The following is a 19,502-nucleotide window of genomic DNA, read 5'->3' on the forward strand; positions in this document are numbered from 1 at the left end:
GTGAATATGAATATATGAGAGTTGATTGTCCAGTTACACCTGTCATTTATACTTTGCCCAAAATTCACAAAAAAATCACTACTGTTCCTCCTGGTAGACCCATTGTTTCGGGAATTGGCTCTCTCACAGAAAATATATCATCTTTTGTAGACTATTTTTTAAAGCCACATGTTCTCTCACTTCCCTCTTATGTGAGAGACTCGAGTGATTTCATTCAGGCTCTACAAACTAGAAACTGTAGAAAACGACTCACTATTAGTTACACTCAATGTAGAGAGTCTATATACAAACATTCCTCATCAAGGTGGCTTAGAGGCTATTGATTTTTTTTCTTAACCAGAGGATAGAGTGCATACCGAGCACTACATGTATCAAGGAGCTCACTGAAGTAGTACTTGCAAAGGACTTTTTCTTGTTTGAGAATGAGTTTTATTTACAAAAATGTGGCACAGCCATGGGAAGTAAAATGGCCCCAAATTATGCCAACCTCTATGTTGGGCTACTTGAAGCCAATCTCATCTTGAATCCGAATTGCAATCCGTTCCTGTCACACATACAATTATGGAAGCGCTACATTGATGATGTTTTTCTGATTTGGACTGGGTCCCCTACTGAGTTGACAGCTTTTCATGTTTTCCTTAATCACAGTACCGGTAGTCAGTTTTTTAAAATTGACCATAGCCTCTGATCAGAACAGTATGAATTTCCTTGACATCCTGGTCATCAAAGAAAACAATACTTTAAATATGAATTTGTACAGAAAGCCCAATGATCATAATGCCCTACTACATGGTGACAGTTATCACCCCACACCCCTAAAAAAAGGTATCCCCATGGGCCAATTCAAAAGAATCCGCAGGATTTGTAGTCAAGATGACTCTTTCCAGGTACATTCTAAAGACCTAGAGTGTCGTTTCAAACAGCGTGGCTATCCAGTACAATGGATTCAACCTGCTGCAGATCAATTCAACAGCTGTACTCAACTGGAATGTTTACTCTGACCCAATTCTTCGCAAGTCTTTTGCAGTCCCTCCCCGTATTGTGTATAAAAGACCACCAAATTTGAGGAACCTACTGTTTAGGTCACACTTACAGTACGTCAGGCAACTCCCACACATTTTCTTAGTAACATTCCAGATGGCAATTACAATTGCGGCAGATGCGCTCAGGCTCAATGCAGTTTTACTTATGTCACACTTTTAATCACCCTGTTTTTACAGGTAAATGTTTTAAGATCAGAGGCGTCATCAGTTGCACCACACCCAATATCATCTACATGATCAAATGTGTGTGTGGGCTTGCTTATATTGGGGCTATTTATATATTTTAGGTTCCCCTCTTCTGATTACACTTGGGTTTTTACCCCTTATTACTTTTTAATATTCTTAATGTTGAATTCTTTGCCATTGCCTAATAGGCCTTTATAATATTTGTATGTGTATGTGGTGCAGTGACTTACTTTCTCCTTTCTCTTTTTGTGATCTTCCATAGGGAGCTGGTGACAGGATTTCCTTCCTCCTGGTGCAGTATAGGACATGTGTTTTATGGATAATTACAGGGACCCTTCAGGCTTATCTTGAGCCTTGGCCTGCATTAGTAGTTCTTGTTCCGTTATACAATCGTTTAGCCTTTTACTTGTCTTCTGTCTATTAGTGTTTTCACACACCTTCAGAACACCTGTAATAGAGTACGCTCTTAGAGCTGACGTTGTTTTGTTTATCTCCCTGAGATTATTATGATACTTATGTTGAGGGATTTAGTGGCAATCCCCCCTATTATTTAGACCCTGTTTAAACAATTATCATCTCATGTCCTATGCTGCAGCATGTCACTGTGTCCCCCCTTTGTTTTTTGAGTACCTATTCTATATATTTATAACTAAATGTATCAATCTGGGGAAACTTTAAATGTATTTTTATTGCTATTCTTGGATCTTGGGATGGGTACACACTGTTTAAATCTCCAGATATTCTTGACTTTATGCATTAGCCAACCTCCTGATTGAGTTGGCTGCATGTGACCTCACTTGTCCTATTGGGGTGAGCCTATCATTGCATAGTAGTACCTATATAAACCTCTGTGTATGCCCTTTTCCACTATATATGTCCTGATGAAGGCCTGAATAGGCCGAAACGTTGACGAGCAATACATTCTGGAGCTTTTTGCAACCACCAGTGTGCAGACTTTATTCTTTTTCATTATACTTTGTTTGTCTAAGCACCTGGACCTAACGGATGTGTGTGCACTACCTTTTTCTCATACAGATTTCCCATACATTACCCATTCCTATACAGGTGAACATCATGAATTTTCCCCCTGTATAGGGCATACATTTTCATTTTGCAGTGATTGGATTGGTAGAAAGAATCCTTTCTATGCCATCCACAATTTCTCTCATTTATATCTCTCTTGCCAAACTGCCCTACTCTAATTCAATACAAAGGCTGAATTTGAAAATATCCGTTTAAACACTGTCTGCAACCTTAAATTCATTAGCGAAAGTCACTTTCTTTTCTCCACTCTGTTTTGTTGTTTGTTTCCCCCCAGAAATGAGGCCTCTGGTACATCACAGCCTCACAGGGGACAATCCAGTATAAAGACTGGTGTGGTGTGAAATGTGACAACACTGAATGATTTTCAAATCCACACGTCGTAATTTAGTTAGACACAGGTTCATCCAGCTTTAAGGTATACACCGCCTACATCAGGGTTCCCAAAGTTCAATTTTGAATTCAACAGAATGGATGAAATGCAATCTAAAAATGATTACAAATAGTACATTTTGTAATCATCTAAAAATTATTACAAATAGTACATTTTGTGGGGCACGGTGGCGCAGTCGGTAGTGCTGTCGCCTCACAGCTAGAAGGTCCTGGGTTCGATTCCCGCAGGGGACGCTGTGGGCGCTGGGGGCGTGTTCTCTCCTCCGCATCATCAGTGCCCATACCCTAGGTGGGGTTGGCGAAAGGGCCTGTCTGTGTGGAGTTTGCATGAAGGTAGTGCACAGGATTACATAGACAATTGGCACTGGGTGTATAAAATAGGGTTACAAAATTGTGGGATAAAAAAAAAAAAAAAAAAAATGGTACATTTTAATACATTACAAATGCGCACCTAACGTGCAAGTTTTTGTGCATAAATGACCTCCAGGTTTAGGTGGGGTCGCGAGTTTGGGAACCCATGGCCTACATTACATAATGATAAGTTGGCCAAAATCTGTTCTGGCCAAAATAATGTGTATCCTGTCTCAAGATGCCACTGTTGTTGGTTGGGGGGGGGGTGCAGCTCATTTCCATTATATATTAAAAAATATATATACATAGTTTATAACAATGGACATAACTGAAACTTGTTTCAGTGCAGAAACAGGCAACTGTCTCTGAGGTCAGCGGAGCCTTGTAGCTAGTTGCTAATTTAATTGGCAAACACAGGCTGTGGACACACAGTGTCAGATCCCAGGCTCTCAGCACACATTTGGAACATGTCCAGTTTGCACAGAGCAACGCAAGAGCTCAGCTCATTGGTCAGCTGGGTGGTTGCCGTGGGAGATGGATCTAGGATCGCTGATAGGGTCTGGGAGTGCAAACAATACGACGATGGGATTGGTCAACATGAGGGTGATAGTTCAGCTGTATCGCTCGCACAGAAGAGGAGTCATCTTCCTCAGTCTACCCAAGGAACTTAAATAAGAAGGAAGGGATGATCTGGACGCCATACATGCGCCACGACACCCATGGGTGGCAAACTGGGGCTAGAAGTTCGATGAAAAACATTGCAGTGAATGAGAGCCAGCTGGACCAGCTTTAGCCCTGGTCCAGAGCGTTAGTGAGTTCTCTCTAACGCTCTGCCAGGCGCTCGGCTCTGCTCATAGACAAGGAATTCCACTGCCCTGCGAGGGCTCCAAACTGTAGTAAAAATAAACAAAACCACTTCGCTACTCACCGAAACAAAGGCTGTTTTGTGTTGTTGAAAGTCTGTTCTCGGAGGTGGGAAGCCTCTCAGCACCCCACCTTCTCTGTAAAATACACTTTTTGGCCAGAAAAGAAAATATTTCACCTGAAGGAAAGATCTGTAGAGGGCGCAGAGTGGAGCAACCAAAAACATTTTTTTCCTCCCGGTGAAATATTTTCTTTTCTGGCCAAAAAGTGTATTTTACAGAGAAGGTGGGGTGCTGAGGCTTCCCACCTCCGAGAATAGACTTTAAAAGTTTCAACAACACAAAACACAGATTTTTTGTAGTCACATGATTTTTGATGTTTTTTTTTTTTTATGTGCAGATGAATGTGCACACTATGTAATTTTATTGAGGCCTCTAAACAGCGGCAGGTTTAGTTTCTGGTTCGATAGTATCGCAAGATTTGGTTGGCAGACTGGCAATGATGGACATTCTCGAGATACTTTGGCACGTTGAGAAACATACTTTAGATACCTCTATAAAATTAGACATTGTACACACCGAAAAGAAACACAGCAGAAATCAATGTGTGATATGTCTTCTTTAAATCTCCTGGACCGAGTATTTTGTTGCTGGTCCACCTGGCTCTCATTGACTCGAATGTATTTCAGCAAAGTTTCAGCTGCTGTTTGCCACCCAGTGCGACAAATCTGCCGGCTGGAATTGCTGGATGCTGTTGGTGTCCTTTCCTTAATTTACCTTCCTTGAGTCTACCTTGAGTTATCACACACAGCAAATATCGCTTCTTCAATACAGAGGAATGTAATGGCAATATTGTGTGTGTGTGTGTGTGTGTGTGTGTGTGTGTGTGTGTGTGTGTGTGGTTGTGAGACTATGTAGGCCTACTGTAGATGGTAAACATTGGCTTCAACAAAGCTTCCATTATATTTTTTGGGAGAATGCCACAATTCATATTTCTTTCATAAACAGGGATGTGAGCATTGTTTTATTTTTGGAGTGAGGGAGTGCAGTGTTTTATGGCCAATACATTTTTCCACATTGTGTCAACACAAAGGGATTATTTATGACTTTAGCTGTGTTGATTTTATATTTCAAAGCAGGGTGTATGTTCATGTGCATGATTATAATTCTGTGGGCATCATCTATAAACACAGTGGTGAAGACCGTGTGTTGTGTGCACTGTAAACACACAACACCTGGGTCTATCTCTTACTGTTGCTACAGACGCAGGAAGGTACTACTAGCGTAACCGCCAGACATAGAAGTAATCAAAACAATCTTCTCACAAAGGAGAAGGTGTGAATATCAGTGAGGTACAGTATTGGTGCAAGAGATTGATGTCACGAGAGGGGAGGAGGCATCATGAGGCCATGGAGTTTGTAAACGGAGAGAGAGATGTGACAAAGTGTATTTCAAGCCATGCCACAATACAGCTCTTGGCACACAAGATAATGTAATCCAGTGTAGCAGTTGGTACACATAATACAGTACCTAACAAAATGTCATAACGACTGAAATAAACCATAAACATGTTCCTGTTATCTAATAATTGCAATAACTAATTTCCATCCTCCAATTAAACTTACACTGGGTGTATACAGGGCCGCGTTAATGTCAGAGTGGGCCCTAGGCAAAGGCCAATTATGTTTGGCCTTTATGTTTAAGCCTAAATTAATTATATATTTATGGACTTGTATATACATTGTATATTTTTTTGGGACGATTTGTGCATTTCATTTGTCGGCAATACTTTGCCACGCTTTCTCCCTGGATCTATTTATTGCGTCCGTGTTTCCTTTCTGGCTTATTATACATTTTAATTCCTCTTATGATTCAAGGAAAGTTTTGGTATGATTCCATGAGCTGCTGCAGTGCTGCTATTCAGCCACAGAGAAGAACGCCGCTCTGGTTTTGGGCTCCATGATTGGTTAAGTTCAAGGATTCTGCTATCAACTTTCATGGTCTTTTATAGGAATACGTGAACGTAGTCAGCCTGGCTTTACCATCCTGGCTCGACACAGTCTGGTTTGACAAAGTCTAGCTCGACAAAGTCGCTCCTTTTCAGCCTGGCTTGGCGTTCATGGAACGGAATAAACCAGGCTGTAAGGAGCAGACTTTGTCAAACCTAGATTTGGCTTAAATCCAGGCTTATTTAATTCTGCTTTCGTGAAATAGGCCCCATAACATGCAAGGCAGGACACACCATGACAGCAACTATCATCTGACAAAGATACAAAGAACACAGGGAGGTTTAAATAGACACAGGTGAAACATAATTACAATCAACACATGATTGGCTGAGGCTGAACAGGACACAGGTGAACTACAATTGCAATTCTGGTGAGACAAGACGGGTAGCAACAACTAGGTCAGACATGAAACACTAGGAACATAACTACACACTAAAAGTACAAGGAGAAAAGGAAACAATAGGAACAATACTACATGATAAGATACAAGGACACAGATCTGTGTGATGTCACAGAGATGTGAACAGTTTTACATTATACACTACAGCCTGGAGGAAGATTAGCACAATGATACGATATGCAGCTTTCTTCAGCTCTCTGTTTCTCTCTTTCTCTCTCTCTGTCTGTCTGTCTGTCTTTGACACCCGGAAACCACATCACTGGAAGCTCTGCCCACACCCTCTTTGTCTACAATGGGCAGTTAGTGACTGTAGGGTTAATAGTTCTCCATTTCGGTCATTTCAAGAGCCTGAGCTGAATATTAACAACTCTGCTTTTACAGACAAACAGTCGACAGGGAGACATGGAGGAAGTGAATACAAATTCCATGCTTGTTGCTCCGAATTTAAATGTAATGCTTTTTGCTGGGACGCTGAGATGGATAAATATTTGTCCGGTCAACAAACATTCGAGGGTCTCAGGGACCTTGTACACTGTTACATTTTACCATTTGATGTACTGTATACCAGAATTTAAAGACGGGGTGCCTTGATTTTCAGTGACCCCCCCCCCTAAAACATAATCATCAGGTATTATGGTTATACTAGGAGGAAGATTTTTTTCAAAAAAGTGTACAGAAATTGTTAAAATTATATTTTTATGTGGACACGCCTCCAGTTCATTAAGTATACCTGGTTCTCACCTTAGCACCTCCTCCACCACCTTAGCACCACCCACCTGTCCTAGTCCCTCCTCCTCCTCATGCCCACACCTGTTGTGTTATGATAATGAGGGGGAGGCTATGTTTTTACTATGTCACTAAAGCGCTGTTTCTCTATTGCCACGTTTGACCCTCAAGGTTTCAGCCTCCAGGTAGAAACTCAAAATCAGAGAAGACATAAAACACCATAAAAACACCACCAGGGGGCTTAATGAAGTTCTATCAACCTCATAGACACATGAGTGCAAAACCATGGCACCACCTTTAAAAAAAATCTGCTGTCTGTCTCACATCCAGCCATCCCAGGACCACACAGTATACTGTAGGCTGAAGGGAAGATCCATGCAGCACAACACAAACGCGGTCACTTGTGCTACAAGTGATGATAATGATACCCACAGAGCAATTCCAGGCTTCCGATTCTGAACATTCTGGGAATAGGGGAACTGTATAGCTCACTTTAACCAGACAAATCTGTCCCTGCTGTTACATTTACTGTAAATTCCTGAAGCCATTATTACCAGTCCCTTCAGGCATAAGTAGATTTCATCCATTCTGTTATGCAGTTACAAGTGAGGAGGGAGATGGTTTGTGTTATCTTAATGTAGCTGCCTGGATTCAGTGCTGGCTGACAATCAGGTGACAGCCTTTCAATTATCTGCCACAATGACGGAATGAGCCCATTCAAACCAGTGTGTCCTTCTAAAATCAAATGATTGAATGTTTCTTGTATCGTCTTTTGCTCTATCTGTCCGTCTCACTCTTTCTCTTTGCTTCCTCGCCCTGCTTCTCTCCCTTCATTCTTCTTTAGGAGACAGCTTCATAGAGATGGAGGGATAATTTACATTTGTAAATCTGTCTGAAACAACTGAAATACAAAGTAATATCCTTTTCTATTTGCCTCAGAGGAATAGGAGGAGATGAATCTGTACCAGCCCATGAAGGAGGATAATATTTTACAATATCTTGGGTGTGTGAACCCATTCAGCCTCGGAGGAACCGAATGAGGGAAAATTAAAAATAAAGCTAGACATCTTTTAATCTATTTTCAGGCCCCCTTTTTTTGTGCAGAAATCTTGTTCTTTAAGAGGACAAAGAAATGCCCACATTTATTTTTATTTTTGACCATTGCTATGCTGACCATTATTCTTCTGTGTTGAATGGCTACAGTTTGGATTGTGGACTTGGCTTGTAGTCAGTGTAATGAGATTTGTTATTCAATAGAATATTAGCAGAGTCATGTTTATTAATTGATTACTTAATTAGGGAGATTACCGTCTCCATGAAACAAATTTGAAAGTCCTAAATAGCTCCTATGAAATAATCCCAGTTCAAGAATTGCATTTGAAGGTCATAGTGAATAATCGTCAAGAATCGAGATAATAAACAGGGGTTTAGTTGTACAAGCAGCGGAATGTTGGTGTGGCACCATGTTCCGCAAGACTGCTAACAACAGCAATACAATATACAACAAGACAATAATAGAGATCATACTGGATTGCAACGAAAGAAATTGAGAATAATAAGAAAGATATCTTATATATAATAAGATTAAGGCCCAGACCGCTGGCCTAGTAGTCCGGGCACTTAGGCTCTAATGTAGCCTGACAGTGCATCGCGGGTTCGAGTCCCGTTCCTGACAATCTTTGCTGCATGTCTCTCCCCATCTCTATCTCCATGTTCCTGTCCATTTCCACTGTACACAATTAATGTAAGCCAAAATAATAAATACAAAAATACCCCAAAAACATTAAAGGTTACAAATGACAGGTAACACACAGAAACCTTTACAAAAAACTCTTAGCAGCAATGAGGAATGCTCAGAATGGGGGGGGGGGGGTAATTTAGTATCAGATATATAGAATGTGCAAGTAATCGTTCTGTACATTAGTGCAAGTAACAGTATGAGCTTAACATTGTTATTTACAGATGAATGCAGCTTGTTTGATCTTTAGTTTTTTGTGCTTGTCCTTGTTCAGGGCTCTGACAGCACAGGGAAAACAACTCATTGGGGGCCTTGTGCTTTGAGAACTCTCAGACGCTTGTCGAGGGTGTTTGTCCTTCATAATCCTTTTTGCCCTACTCAAACACCTGCCGTCGTACGCATGCTGCACCGACGGGAGCTAGATCCTGGTGCGTGCAGCCGCACCTTCCATAGAACTTGCAGATCTTGGGAGCAACTATTCCCATACCATACAGTGATGGCTCCTGTCAGGATTTGGAGGAATTTAGGACCTTCTGTACATTTCCTCAACTGCCTGAGGTGGTGCAGGCATGTTTGGGCATCATTCATAGCGTAATTGATGTTCTGTCTTGGTCTTCATGCTTGGTACCCTAACTCCACTGACTGACCCCTAACAAGAACCCTTTGCTGGTTAACTCAATGCCTTCATAGAAACAAGACTGCCATTGGCAAAAGCTGTAGTAATGATTAATTCACCACAATCAAAATCACTTTAGTCATCATGATTAGGGTATGTAGATAAATGGTGGATGAAGGGAAATGTTAGACAGCGGAGATATCTGGATTAGCAAAACCAAGAATCCAGATGAGGAAGGCTTCATGCCTTCGGGGGGAAATCCTTGCTAATAATTAGCTGTGCTTAAGAATATACTTACTGCAGTTGAGCTGAGGCCATTTATTTTGCTGCCAAACCTCATTGGCTCCACCCGGCAGGGCATCCCTGCTCAGCTCTCACAATAATAACCAGTCTCCACTCTTCATCTGGTTGTCAGAGAAGCATGTTCTCACCTTTTGTATGTCTAATCGCTTTGTCTCTCGTAAGAGGCCTTATTATTATAGGAGAAGCAACACCCAGTCAAGCGCTCTTATAATGACTATTCCCCCAGATCGTATTAGAGCCACGCATTCCAGGAAATCAATTAGGACCCAGGGAGAGATTAGAGCCGACTACGTCTGATCTCCCAGCAGCTAAAGAGGAGCTGTGTAGTCATTATTTAACCATTAGATCCACATCTAGACAGACAGACAGGCGGGGGGGGGGGGGGGGGGGGGGTAGCAACCCAGCGCCATCAGCGCATAGATGGAGAGAGAGGGTAAACAGGGCAGATAGAACAGAGATTAGGGAGAGACGGAGGAAGGTATATTGGTCTGGACGACCAAGAGTGGGTTGGGAAGAGATAGGCGGAGGGAAGACTGGCTCGCAGAGAAGGAAAGAGAGGGAGACGGGTAGGTCTCTCTCAATGGTTCCTGTCACATTAGGAAGACGTAAACCTCATTAAAGTGAGCTATCAGGTCCGGTGGTTTGGCTTCCCAAAACAAGATTCATAGCTTTTCTATCCAGGAAACTCATTCAATAGAGCGCATGCTGGCATGTAGAGTATGAAAATGTGGCTAGAGCTTTTCTAAAAGGCCCTGATTTGATTTCCTCGATCTCATTCCTATACCCTTTTACAGACAAAGAGCCCTCCCTCCTTCCTCCACCTTCCTCCTCCTCTCTCTGCCCTGAGTCATTTCTCATCTATCCATTAGCTGGACCAAATAGTTGCCTGGAGGAGGAGAGGAAAGGGTTCTTGCTCTGTTAAAGGGATTTGCTCTGAGAGACGGAGAGAGAGTGAGTTGGGTATGTAGCACTGAGTGGGCTCCGGAAGAAAGGGCCCTATGGAGAGAGATGGGGGCTGGTGGAAAAAAGCTCTTAGATAACGTCAAGATGAGGAGGTGGGTGGATGGATCTAGAATCCAGTCGGGTGAAATGAAACGTAGCAAAGCTACCGTGACCTGCTTTTCCTACATCAGCTGCTATATTCTCCTTGACTGTTTCCTCTGCGCCGGTCACTCATTAACTCCGAGTTCAGTCTCTTATTCACTCTTGTATGAAGAAAGAAAAGGCCTGTGTTCAAAATGCTGCTTGAGTAAAAAGTACAAAAGTATTGGCATCAAAATATAGTTAAAGTACCAAAAGTGAAATTAATAACATTTTGAAAATAGCAGATCTACAAGCTCACAATGCGGGGCTAAAATGGTTAATTTATGTTTTATAATATAATAATTTATATCTGCAAAGTAACTAGTAACTAAAAGTACAATATTTGCCTCTGAGATGTAGTGGAGTAGAAGTAAAAGTATTGAAAAATGGAAATACTCCAGTAAAAATGCCTCAAAATTGTACTTAAGTACAGTACTTGAGTAAATGTACCTAGTTACTTTACACCACTGGGTGTCCACATGACTTGGACTTAAGGTAGTAGGCTCCAACTGACATCTGCATGAGGATTGCGTTCATGTACGCTAGCCCGTGTTCAACTAGTGGTTAGATAGTGACCAGCCATCCACCTTTGTTGTTCCTGCTGCAGCAGCAGCCATGTGCTCTTGAGCAAGATATAAGCTTTGGCGCTCTGGATAAGAGCTTATAGAATTGTTGTGTTGTGAACCAGATATCTGTATTCTTGTGTTGCAAAAGGGGTTCACATAAACCTGGTTTATGACATTTTACTACGTCTTACAACAGTGTCACGTGGCAAAAGTAGCCGATCTACAAGCGCACAACGTGTCACATTGAAACGCGTTGTTTTGAACTTGTAAATCTGCTATTTAGGGAGGAGACTAAGGAGAGAGTTAAAATTGTTTAAAATGTCTTGCCCAGAATAGGGACACCGATGGAGGAACAATGACTGATGGTTTCCTCAGTAATACTGAACAAATGATTCAACCTGAAATGTTGAGGTGATGCTTTACTTTAGTCACTAGTCAGAGGGCAGCGTAAATACAGCATAGATTCCTCTCTGCCCGTAGCCCGAGTGAATTTATAGATCAGTCACGCATCAGAAACTGGGCTGTGTGTACACCACACCACTGCATAGCACTCCAATCTCAGCAGCTCAAACCATCGTCACCCCTGGGAGACAGCCATGGAGCTCCATCTAATATCTAATACCGTCTTTTGGAAAGTACACACGCACGCACACACACGCTCGCTCAAGAATCACTCACTCACTCACTCACACATGCAAGCATGAAGGCAAAGATATTCTATATAAGGAGATCAAGGCTGGGACGTTTGCGTTGTGCATTTCTTTACCCCAGCATCTATCAATATAACACTTCCTGTCACATAATCACATATGTCTGTCAGGCTGTCTGACCACAGGCTGATGCATGTGGTTGTTTTGGAAGTGGGCAGCCAGACCCAGACAGCATCTCTGTCCTGGATATTATTGATGCATATCAGTGTCCAAACCCCAGACTCTGTCGGTCTGTCTATCTGTCTGTCTGTCTGTCTTTCTGGCCTCCAGTGCTTTCAAGCACCGCTCCCTGCCCAGACTGAGGTAATGGACGTCTAAAGGCATCAGACCTCATTTTATCGGTTTCTCCCTCAGTGACCTGAATAATTTCCTTAAGGTCAAGTGGATTCACAACCCACAGCCCTAGTTGACCAAACTTTGCAAATTGATTGACGGCATACATCACTGACTGTAGAGGCTCCATGAAGTAGAAAGGCTAAATGTTTGTTTTCCATTGACATTGCACTGTAGGTCGCTCTGGATAAGAATCTACTAAATGCCAAAATTATAATTGTAAATCGCAATGACGCTTCCAGTGTTTAAGCAGCGGGCATGCATACATGAATGTCTAACAAGTAACCGCAAGGTACATCAACACAAACAATGGACCTCTGCCCTTTTCTCCAGGAGGCAGGCAGGGTTGCCATGACGATGATATATTTGCGTAGTTGAGGACCTGTTGAAATGAGGGCATTCTTTCATAAAAGAACTCTCTGTAACTAGGAGACTCAATGCCGACTCTTTATTTTTACATGATCTATCTAAGGTAGTTTTTTTTACATATTTTTATTAAGCACTTTAATAACCCCTGGGTCCCTATTCTGGGGGCGAACATTCAGCTGTTTTCGCCAAAGAGATTTGGTGTAGAGGGAAAACAATCAGTCTAACTGGGGATGTTGCACAACTAACTAATGTAGTCGACGCACTATACGGTCAGCTGCTGACGTGCCCCAGACGCAGATGAACCCGAACCTAAAGTGCACGATGTTGTGAAGTGAATTTTGTAGAGATGTTGTTTTTTCTCATGCTTACGGTTTGTCTCTGACTAAAGCACAGCTGTGATGTAAAAAAGACAATGCAGACGGATAATGCGGACAGACAATGAGCAGATCTACAAGCTCACAACACATTACATTGAAGCGTTGTGAGCTTGTAAATCAGCTATTTTCGCCACACAAGGATTGCCTATTTTCACCACACTTTTGGTTTGTCTCTGACAAAAGTAAAGCTGGGATGTAAAAACACACAGGTGGGCTTTACAAATCAATTGACAATGCAGACAGACAATGCAGCCAGCCACAGAGGAGGTATGTTGTTCTAATAAGAAAAGGATGAAATCATCTGCCTCTGTTATTATCATCACCCGTGTGTGTGTGTGTGTGTGTGTGTGTGTGTGTGTGTGTGTGTGTGTGTGTGTGTGTGTGTGTGTGTGTGTGTGTGTGTGTGTGTGTGTGTGTGTGTGTGTGTGTGTGTGTGTGTGTGTGTGTGTGTGTGTGTGTGTGTGTGTGTGTGTGTGTGTGTGCGCGCGCCGAAATTGGCCCGCTCCATAACAGGATCCCTTGGGATTTAGTGGAAATGGAAGCTCCACCAGTCCCAGTTCTCCCTCCTCCTCCTCTCTTTCATATCCATCTTCCTCTCCCTCCGTCCTTCCTCACACTCCCAGTGTTTTTATCTCTGGAGCCTCCTCCTCCTCTCCTTCATCCCCCTCTCTCCATTTCCCCACCATCTACGTTGTTACAGCAATCTTTCCTAATGAGCGCTGATCTACAATACAGGCCACTGACCTCCAAGCTTCCCACTCATCAATTCATGCTGGTTACTTCTACCCAGATGCTGGTTCAGGGTGAGCGGAAGGTTTTCAGCTGTACAGAGTATATGATTGCATTGTGTGGCCTTGGATCAGGGCCCAGAGACTATAGTTCAAGTACCTGAATAACTTTGTTTCAGGGAGATACAGTACATGCAGTGTTTGTGTGTGTTTTTTATATTATAAATATATGACTTTAGACAAAAATAGAGATATATCCCAGGAGGAGTTGGTTGTAGGTGCAGCTTATATACAGAGTCCATCATAAGTGCAAGTTCAAGTAACAACTTCATTGTCATGTGTATATTATAATACAATGAAATACTCGTGCTCTGGCTCTCTCTGCCTTAACACAAAAGATACACTATCACACACAATACAGACCTGCTATACATAGACTCTGTACACAGTGCACTTATCTGTTATCTGTTAACATTATTGAGTAGAGGATAACATTATATACGTATATACAATAGCAATGGGAGCTTTTTTAGATGGAAGGAGTGTCAAGAGAACATGAGGGGGGTGGCTAGTGGTGAGTGTCCTTATTAACCACTTAGGTCCTATAAGTTTTACAACGAATAGCAAACATAGACAATCTACAAACAATGCGTTGGGAGCTTGTAAATGTGTTTTGAAAATGTGTGAAAACAAAGCCTAGAATGACACACCTAAACGAGGGATGCCGAGTTGAACGTTTTGGCCGGTGGTATATGAGTGGTGTAAATGTTATAAAGTTGTTGTATAGTAGTTCTGTGCCAATGATTTTTGCTGCTGTCCTTAGTTTGCAACAGTCTGCAGTCCTGAGCAGTCGGGTCAGAACACTCTCAATGGCACAGCAACAAAAGACTACACAAGAGCTTTTAATACTCATACCAAACCTCCTGAGATGCCTCAGAAAGTACAGTCCATGCTGTGCTTTTTTGGCGACAAGTAGAGCCCGACTGATTCCAAACTTTTGGGTTCAATGCCGATCCCGATTTTGGAGAATCCTAGACAGATTAGTGATATTTTGACCGATATTTTGTTAAAAACATTTTGAACCAATTGAAGAAAAAAAAAAACGTACATTTGATTCAGTGTTTATAAGAAACTTATAAGAAAATAAAGAAATGACCGCAAATCACTTTTTCATAGATACAAAAACTATTTTATTTAACTACTTGATCCCTATTAGACATCTTGAGCATGGATGCCTACTGTATAACAACATGCCCAAATCAGGTTGCAGATACAATGTCATAAAAAAAGTCAAATAGTGACCGATATATTGGCCAAACCGATATATCGGTCTAGTTCTTGTCTCAAGAGTTTTAGCACAAGTACCAAAACTCATACATGTATTCAATGATGCAGCTGTACAGATAAGACTAAAGACTTGTGCTTTTGAAGAGAGCTGGATGTGTAACTTCACCAGAGTTCAGCAGAGATGTTCTGTCATTGTACTGTAGAACTCCTATCGTGACCAGTGAGAACCTACTATGTCAGTACTCTGTAGTCAGTAGTGTACTGTATGTTGTCATTGCTGCTGTGTATTGATTGCACTGCATTACTTCTCTCATTATAGTGTTATCATACATAGTTCCTGTCCACCTCCGCAGAGTCTAGGAATCTGAATCCTCCACGGTGCCTACAGTTTAGCCGATTGTCCATTCGAACACGGTTGTCGGTCTCCGTGGGGTGGAGGGGACTAATTGCGGGCTGCCATCCTGCCGGTCCTGGTGAGACAGTAGGGAATAGGGATCAACAGCAGTAATAAGCTGCTTTCTCATTTGAACACTGGAAAATGTCCGGGGGAATCAGGTCGGGACATTGTTCTGTGTTGGCCTTTCACACTAAGCATGCAACAGGAGAATGTCTGTTTCAGTCAGATGCGGTAAATAGCCTGTTTGATAAGGTGAAGGGTGGTGTCTGGGTAGTAGACGCACACATAGCTACTCCCACTTAAATCATATAAGTTAGTTAGTTAGTTTGTTTATTTCGGTCACAATTTTATATATATATATATAAAAAACAGCCTGAGGGAGATCAAATGCAATCATTTGCTTGACATGCGGTCTCCCATTGAAACATCATTCCTACCATAGTATAAGTCTAATGTAGACAATGAGCTACAACCTACTTTTCATCAAAACGAGCTGTCCTCCGAGCTGGAGAAATAACATTGGTTACTCTATGTACAGACAAGAGCATGTGTAGCTCGTTGCCTACAATTACTAAAGAGACGTTTTATTTCCAACGCTAATAAAAAGCAGAATTAAACTGGATTTCAGTTAACTACTGTATCTCGCTCTCCAAACACCCTGGGAGGTGGGGGGAGGCTTCACTCGTTGACAATATAGAGGCATCATCAACACGTCCACTCGCTGAATGTAAATTCACCTGACAATCACCGCATCCCAGACTTAACTCAAGGGTCCTGCCAGAATAAAGTCTGTTGCATGCAAGGAATATTGCGTTCATACATACAGCCCCTCCGTTTAAAGTCTGGAAAACTTACATAATACAGTGCATGTCTGAAAGTGACTATAGTAACACATATATGGGCTACATTGGGAGAAAAGGGGGGGGATTATTGGATCCTCTAAATTAATAAGAATTAAAAACTTACACATACACTCAATATTTACTTGCTTCTCCTCCATCTCATTCTACTACTCTCTCTTTCTTTCTTTCTTTCTTTCTCTCTCTCTCTCTCTGTTTAACGTTCCTAACAGTTAACCAGTCTCTACTCTGCACTGTGATGTGTCTTCCACAGCCTGCTGCAGCTGATTGTTTCGGAGGCAGAAATCTAATAAGCTTTGAGTCAGTTTGTGGAATGGCCTCTGGGCTATTTACACACACACGCACGTACGCAACCACACACGCGCACGCGCACGCACACACACACACACACACACACACACACACACACACACACACACACACACACACACACACACACACACACACACACACACACACACACACACACACACACACACACCAGCTTCAACATGCAGGCTAATTCATCAGCCATCACACAGATACTTCTAAGGACTGGGGCCCCTGCAGCTAGCCATTATAATGCTAATATTATGGATTCAGATTGGATTGCCGTTTTATTTTGGCTGGTTCAATCATGCCAACAGTAATGTCACATCAGACAGTACAGTAGTACAGGGACATAATGGTGCGTTCCCATGGTCACAAATAGGTAAAACACCATTCACGTTTATGTGAAATCCAAAGACATCGCTGGACTCCTGTAGGCGGATGGAGTCTAATTGACTAAGGGTGGTCTGTTGAGTAGTTCAACGAACACTTTGAGGGATGTGTGTGTGTGTGTGTGTGTGTGTGTGTGTGTGTGTGTGTGTGTGTGTGTGTGTGTGTGTGTGTGTGTGTGTGTGTGTGTGTGTGTGTGTGTGTGTGTGTGTGTGTGTGTGTGTGTGTGTGTGTGTGTGTGCAAGAGCTGCACACCGGTAATGTCCTAATAAACCAGACAATGTGATGCTGACGTATATGTAGGAGGCCAGAGACACTGCAAAATGAGATTATTGATGCATTATGGGTGATGTCATATTTTGAGGCGGGTGCAGGTAAGGGGAAAATTGGAGGGTTAAAGGCATTGTAGGGAACATTAAGCCTAAATTTAAAAAATATGTATATATATATTTTTTGCATTTTCTCCCCTCTATCAGCCACTATATAATGATGCTGGGGTGTTTTCCTTCATTGAAACACAGTCCTCTGTCTGAAATCCGTATTTTCCCTTCTGTTTATGTTCATGTTGTTTATGTCCGGGTCGTAAATTAACGCACGCATGTGCGTGTCCGTGCGCGTCCGTGCCCGTATCAACTTTTTACTTTCGGTTTTAAAACGCTCTCAAACTTCTTTTTTGAGGCACATAATTTACTTTTAAAAAATCGTTTGGATAGAATTTAGTTGTTTAGCTTCATATATGTGGTCAATTTATCATGAAAGAGCCTATTTAAAAATATAAATTCAGAGAACCGTAGGGTCGGGCATTTCCGCGAATTGTATCCGCATAAGGCAACCTATTTTGGGCATGACTCATTTAAAAAGTCCCCCCTGCGTCACCCCCTGGTGGTCGGGGAAAAGAACTGCTGGAGGGGCGGTGTTTGACAACAGTTTTTTTCTTTGATTATGTCTGAACTCCCTACAATGCCTTTAACAAGGCATGCCTCAATGACGCACACAAACACGCATGCACGCACACGCAAATACCAGGTCTACTAAATAAAATATATCACTTAACTAAGATATTGTTCCCCCAGAAATAAAATGCCAGCATTTTAATTGTTAAAATTAGCAAAATGTTTTGTTTTGTTTAGTTTTTTGTATGGAATATTACCAAAATAATATTGCTTATTATTTAAGATGATTGTGTTCCAAATGGCCTAATTTAAATGGACAATTGATTGACATCCGGCGGTTTGAGCGGGTAGGGACTGAATTAGGTAGGTATGGTAGCATTTGCCACAGGGAATCTGCAAGAATTCCCAGGAAGACAGGATGAGGTGTTGCACAAAGGCTTAAGATGATTGATTGATCTAATATCTATCTAATATTTTGAGGTTGAGTAAAATTGGGTCCTTTGGGCTTAATTGGTTAACCAGTATACCATAAATGAACCTCTGCACCAACCCAAGTAGTCTGCAATCCTGTAATCCTGTGTGAGGGGAATTCCTACCCCCATCGAAGTGGTGGTTTCTCTCTCTCTCCCCCTGATAGAGAGGGCCTTGAACAGCAGCTTGTGCAATGATTCACACAGGACCACAATCAGCCTAAAACACAGATCATAAATCTCCCCTTCTCCCTCCTAAACACACACACACACACACACACACACACACACACACACACACACACACACACACACACACACACACACGCTCTGTGTGCACACGCACATGCAGTAGAGCAGGGTTCCCAGTGAGCTTTCTCCAGTCGATAACCAGTATGTGTGCAGCAGTATACATCAACCCCACTGTGGCTGCTCAGGGCTGGGTTCATCATCCCCACTGTGAATGTTTGCCAGTGTTGCCATGTCCACTTATTATAAGCAACTTTGGGCTTGTTTTTGGTATGGTTGCCGGTTGCAGGGTTGTTGTTGTTGTTGTGTGTGTGTTTTTTTTTTTTGGGGGGGGGGGGTTGTTTCTAAAGTGATGTTGCTTATTTAGTCTTGCTGTCTAGTGTTGTTTAAACCAGGGGTTCTCAAACATTTTCATGTCAAGGACCCCCAAATTAATTTGTAATTGTCTGCGGACCCCCATCTGAAAATAGTTTGTGTCAGGGACCCCCATAAAAGACAAATTCCAATTTCTTCACATATTTGGAAAACAGCAGATCTACATGTACAAGCGCACAAGCTTGTAGATCTGCTATTTATTAATTTTGATGCTATATTGAGTCATTTCACTGTGAATGCTGAAGGCTGGGTACCTACTGGCTGCTCAGTGCCAGGTGCCTGTATGCTATTCGCACTTGACAAATTATGCAAACCATGCTGTAGATTGGCTGTATTCAAATAGCTTTAGTGTAAAATAGGGCTTATGTGTTATACAAGGCGCTAGACCAGGGCGATGGATTCCTGAGGTGGAGCACCACACCCACCATCCGCTCCCA

The 19,502-nt window shown here is 42.1% G+C and overlaps 1 protein-coding gene across 1 annotated transcript in view; it reads right to left on the minus strand.

Moving 5' to 3' along the window:
• tmem126a (transmembrane protein 126A) overlaps positions 1 to 19,502 on the minus strand; it is a 274,616-nt gene that overhangs the window by 202,126 nt on the left and 52,988 nt on the right.

The sequence above is a fragment of the Gymnoscopelus microlampas genome (genome assembly GCF_963454915.1).
Source record: "Gymnoscopelus microlampas genome assembly, chromosome: 18".
NCBI classification, from domain to species: Eukaryota; Metazoa; Chordata; class Actinopteri; order Myctophiformes; family Myctophidae; genus Gymnoscopelus; species Gymnoscopelus microlampas.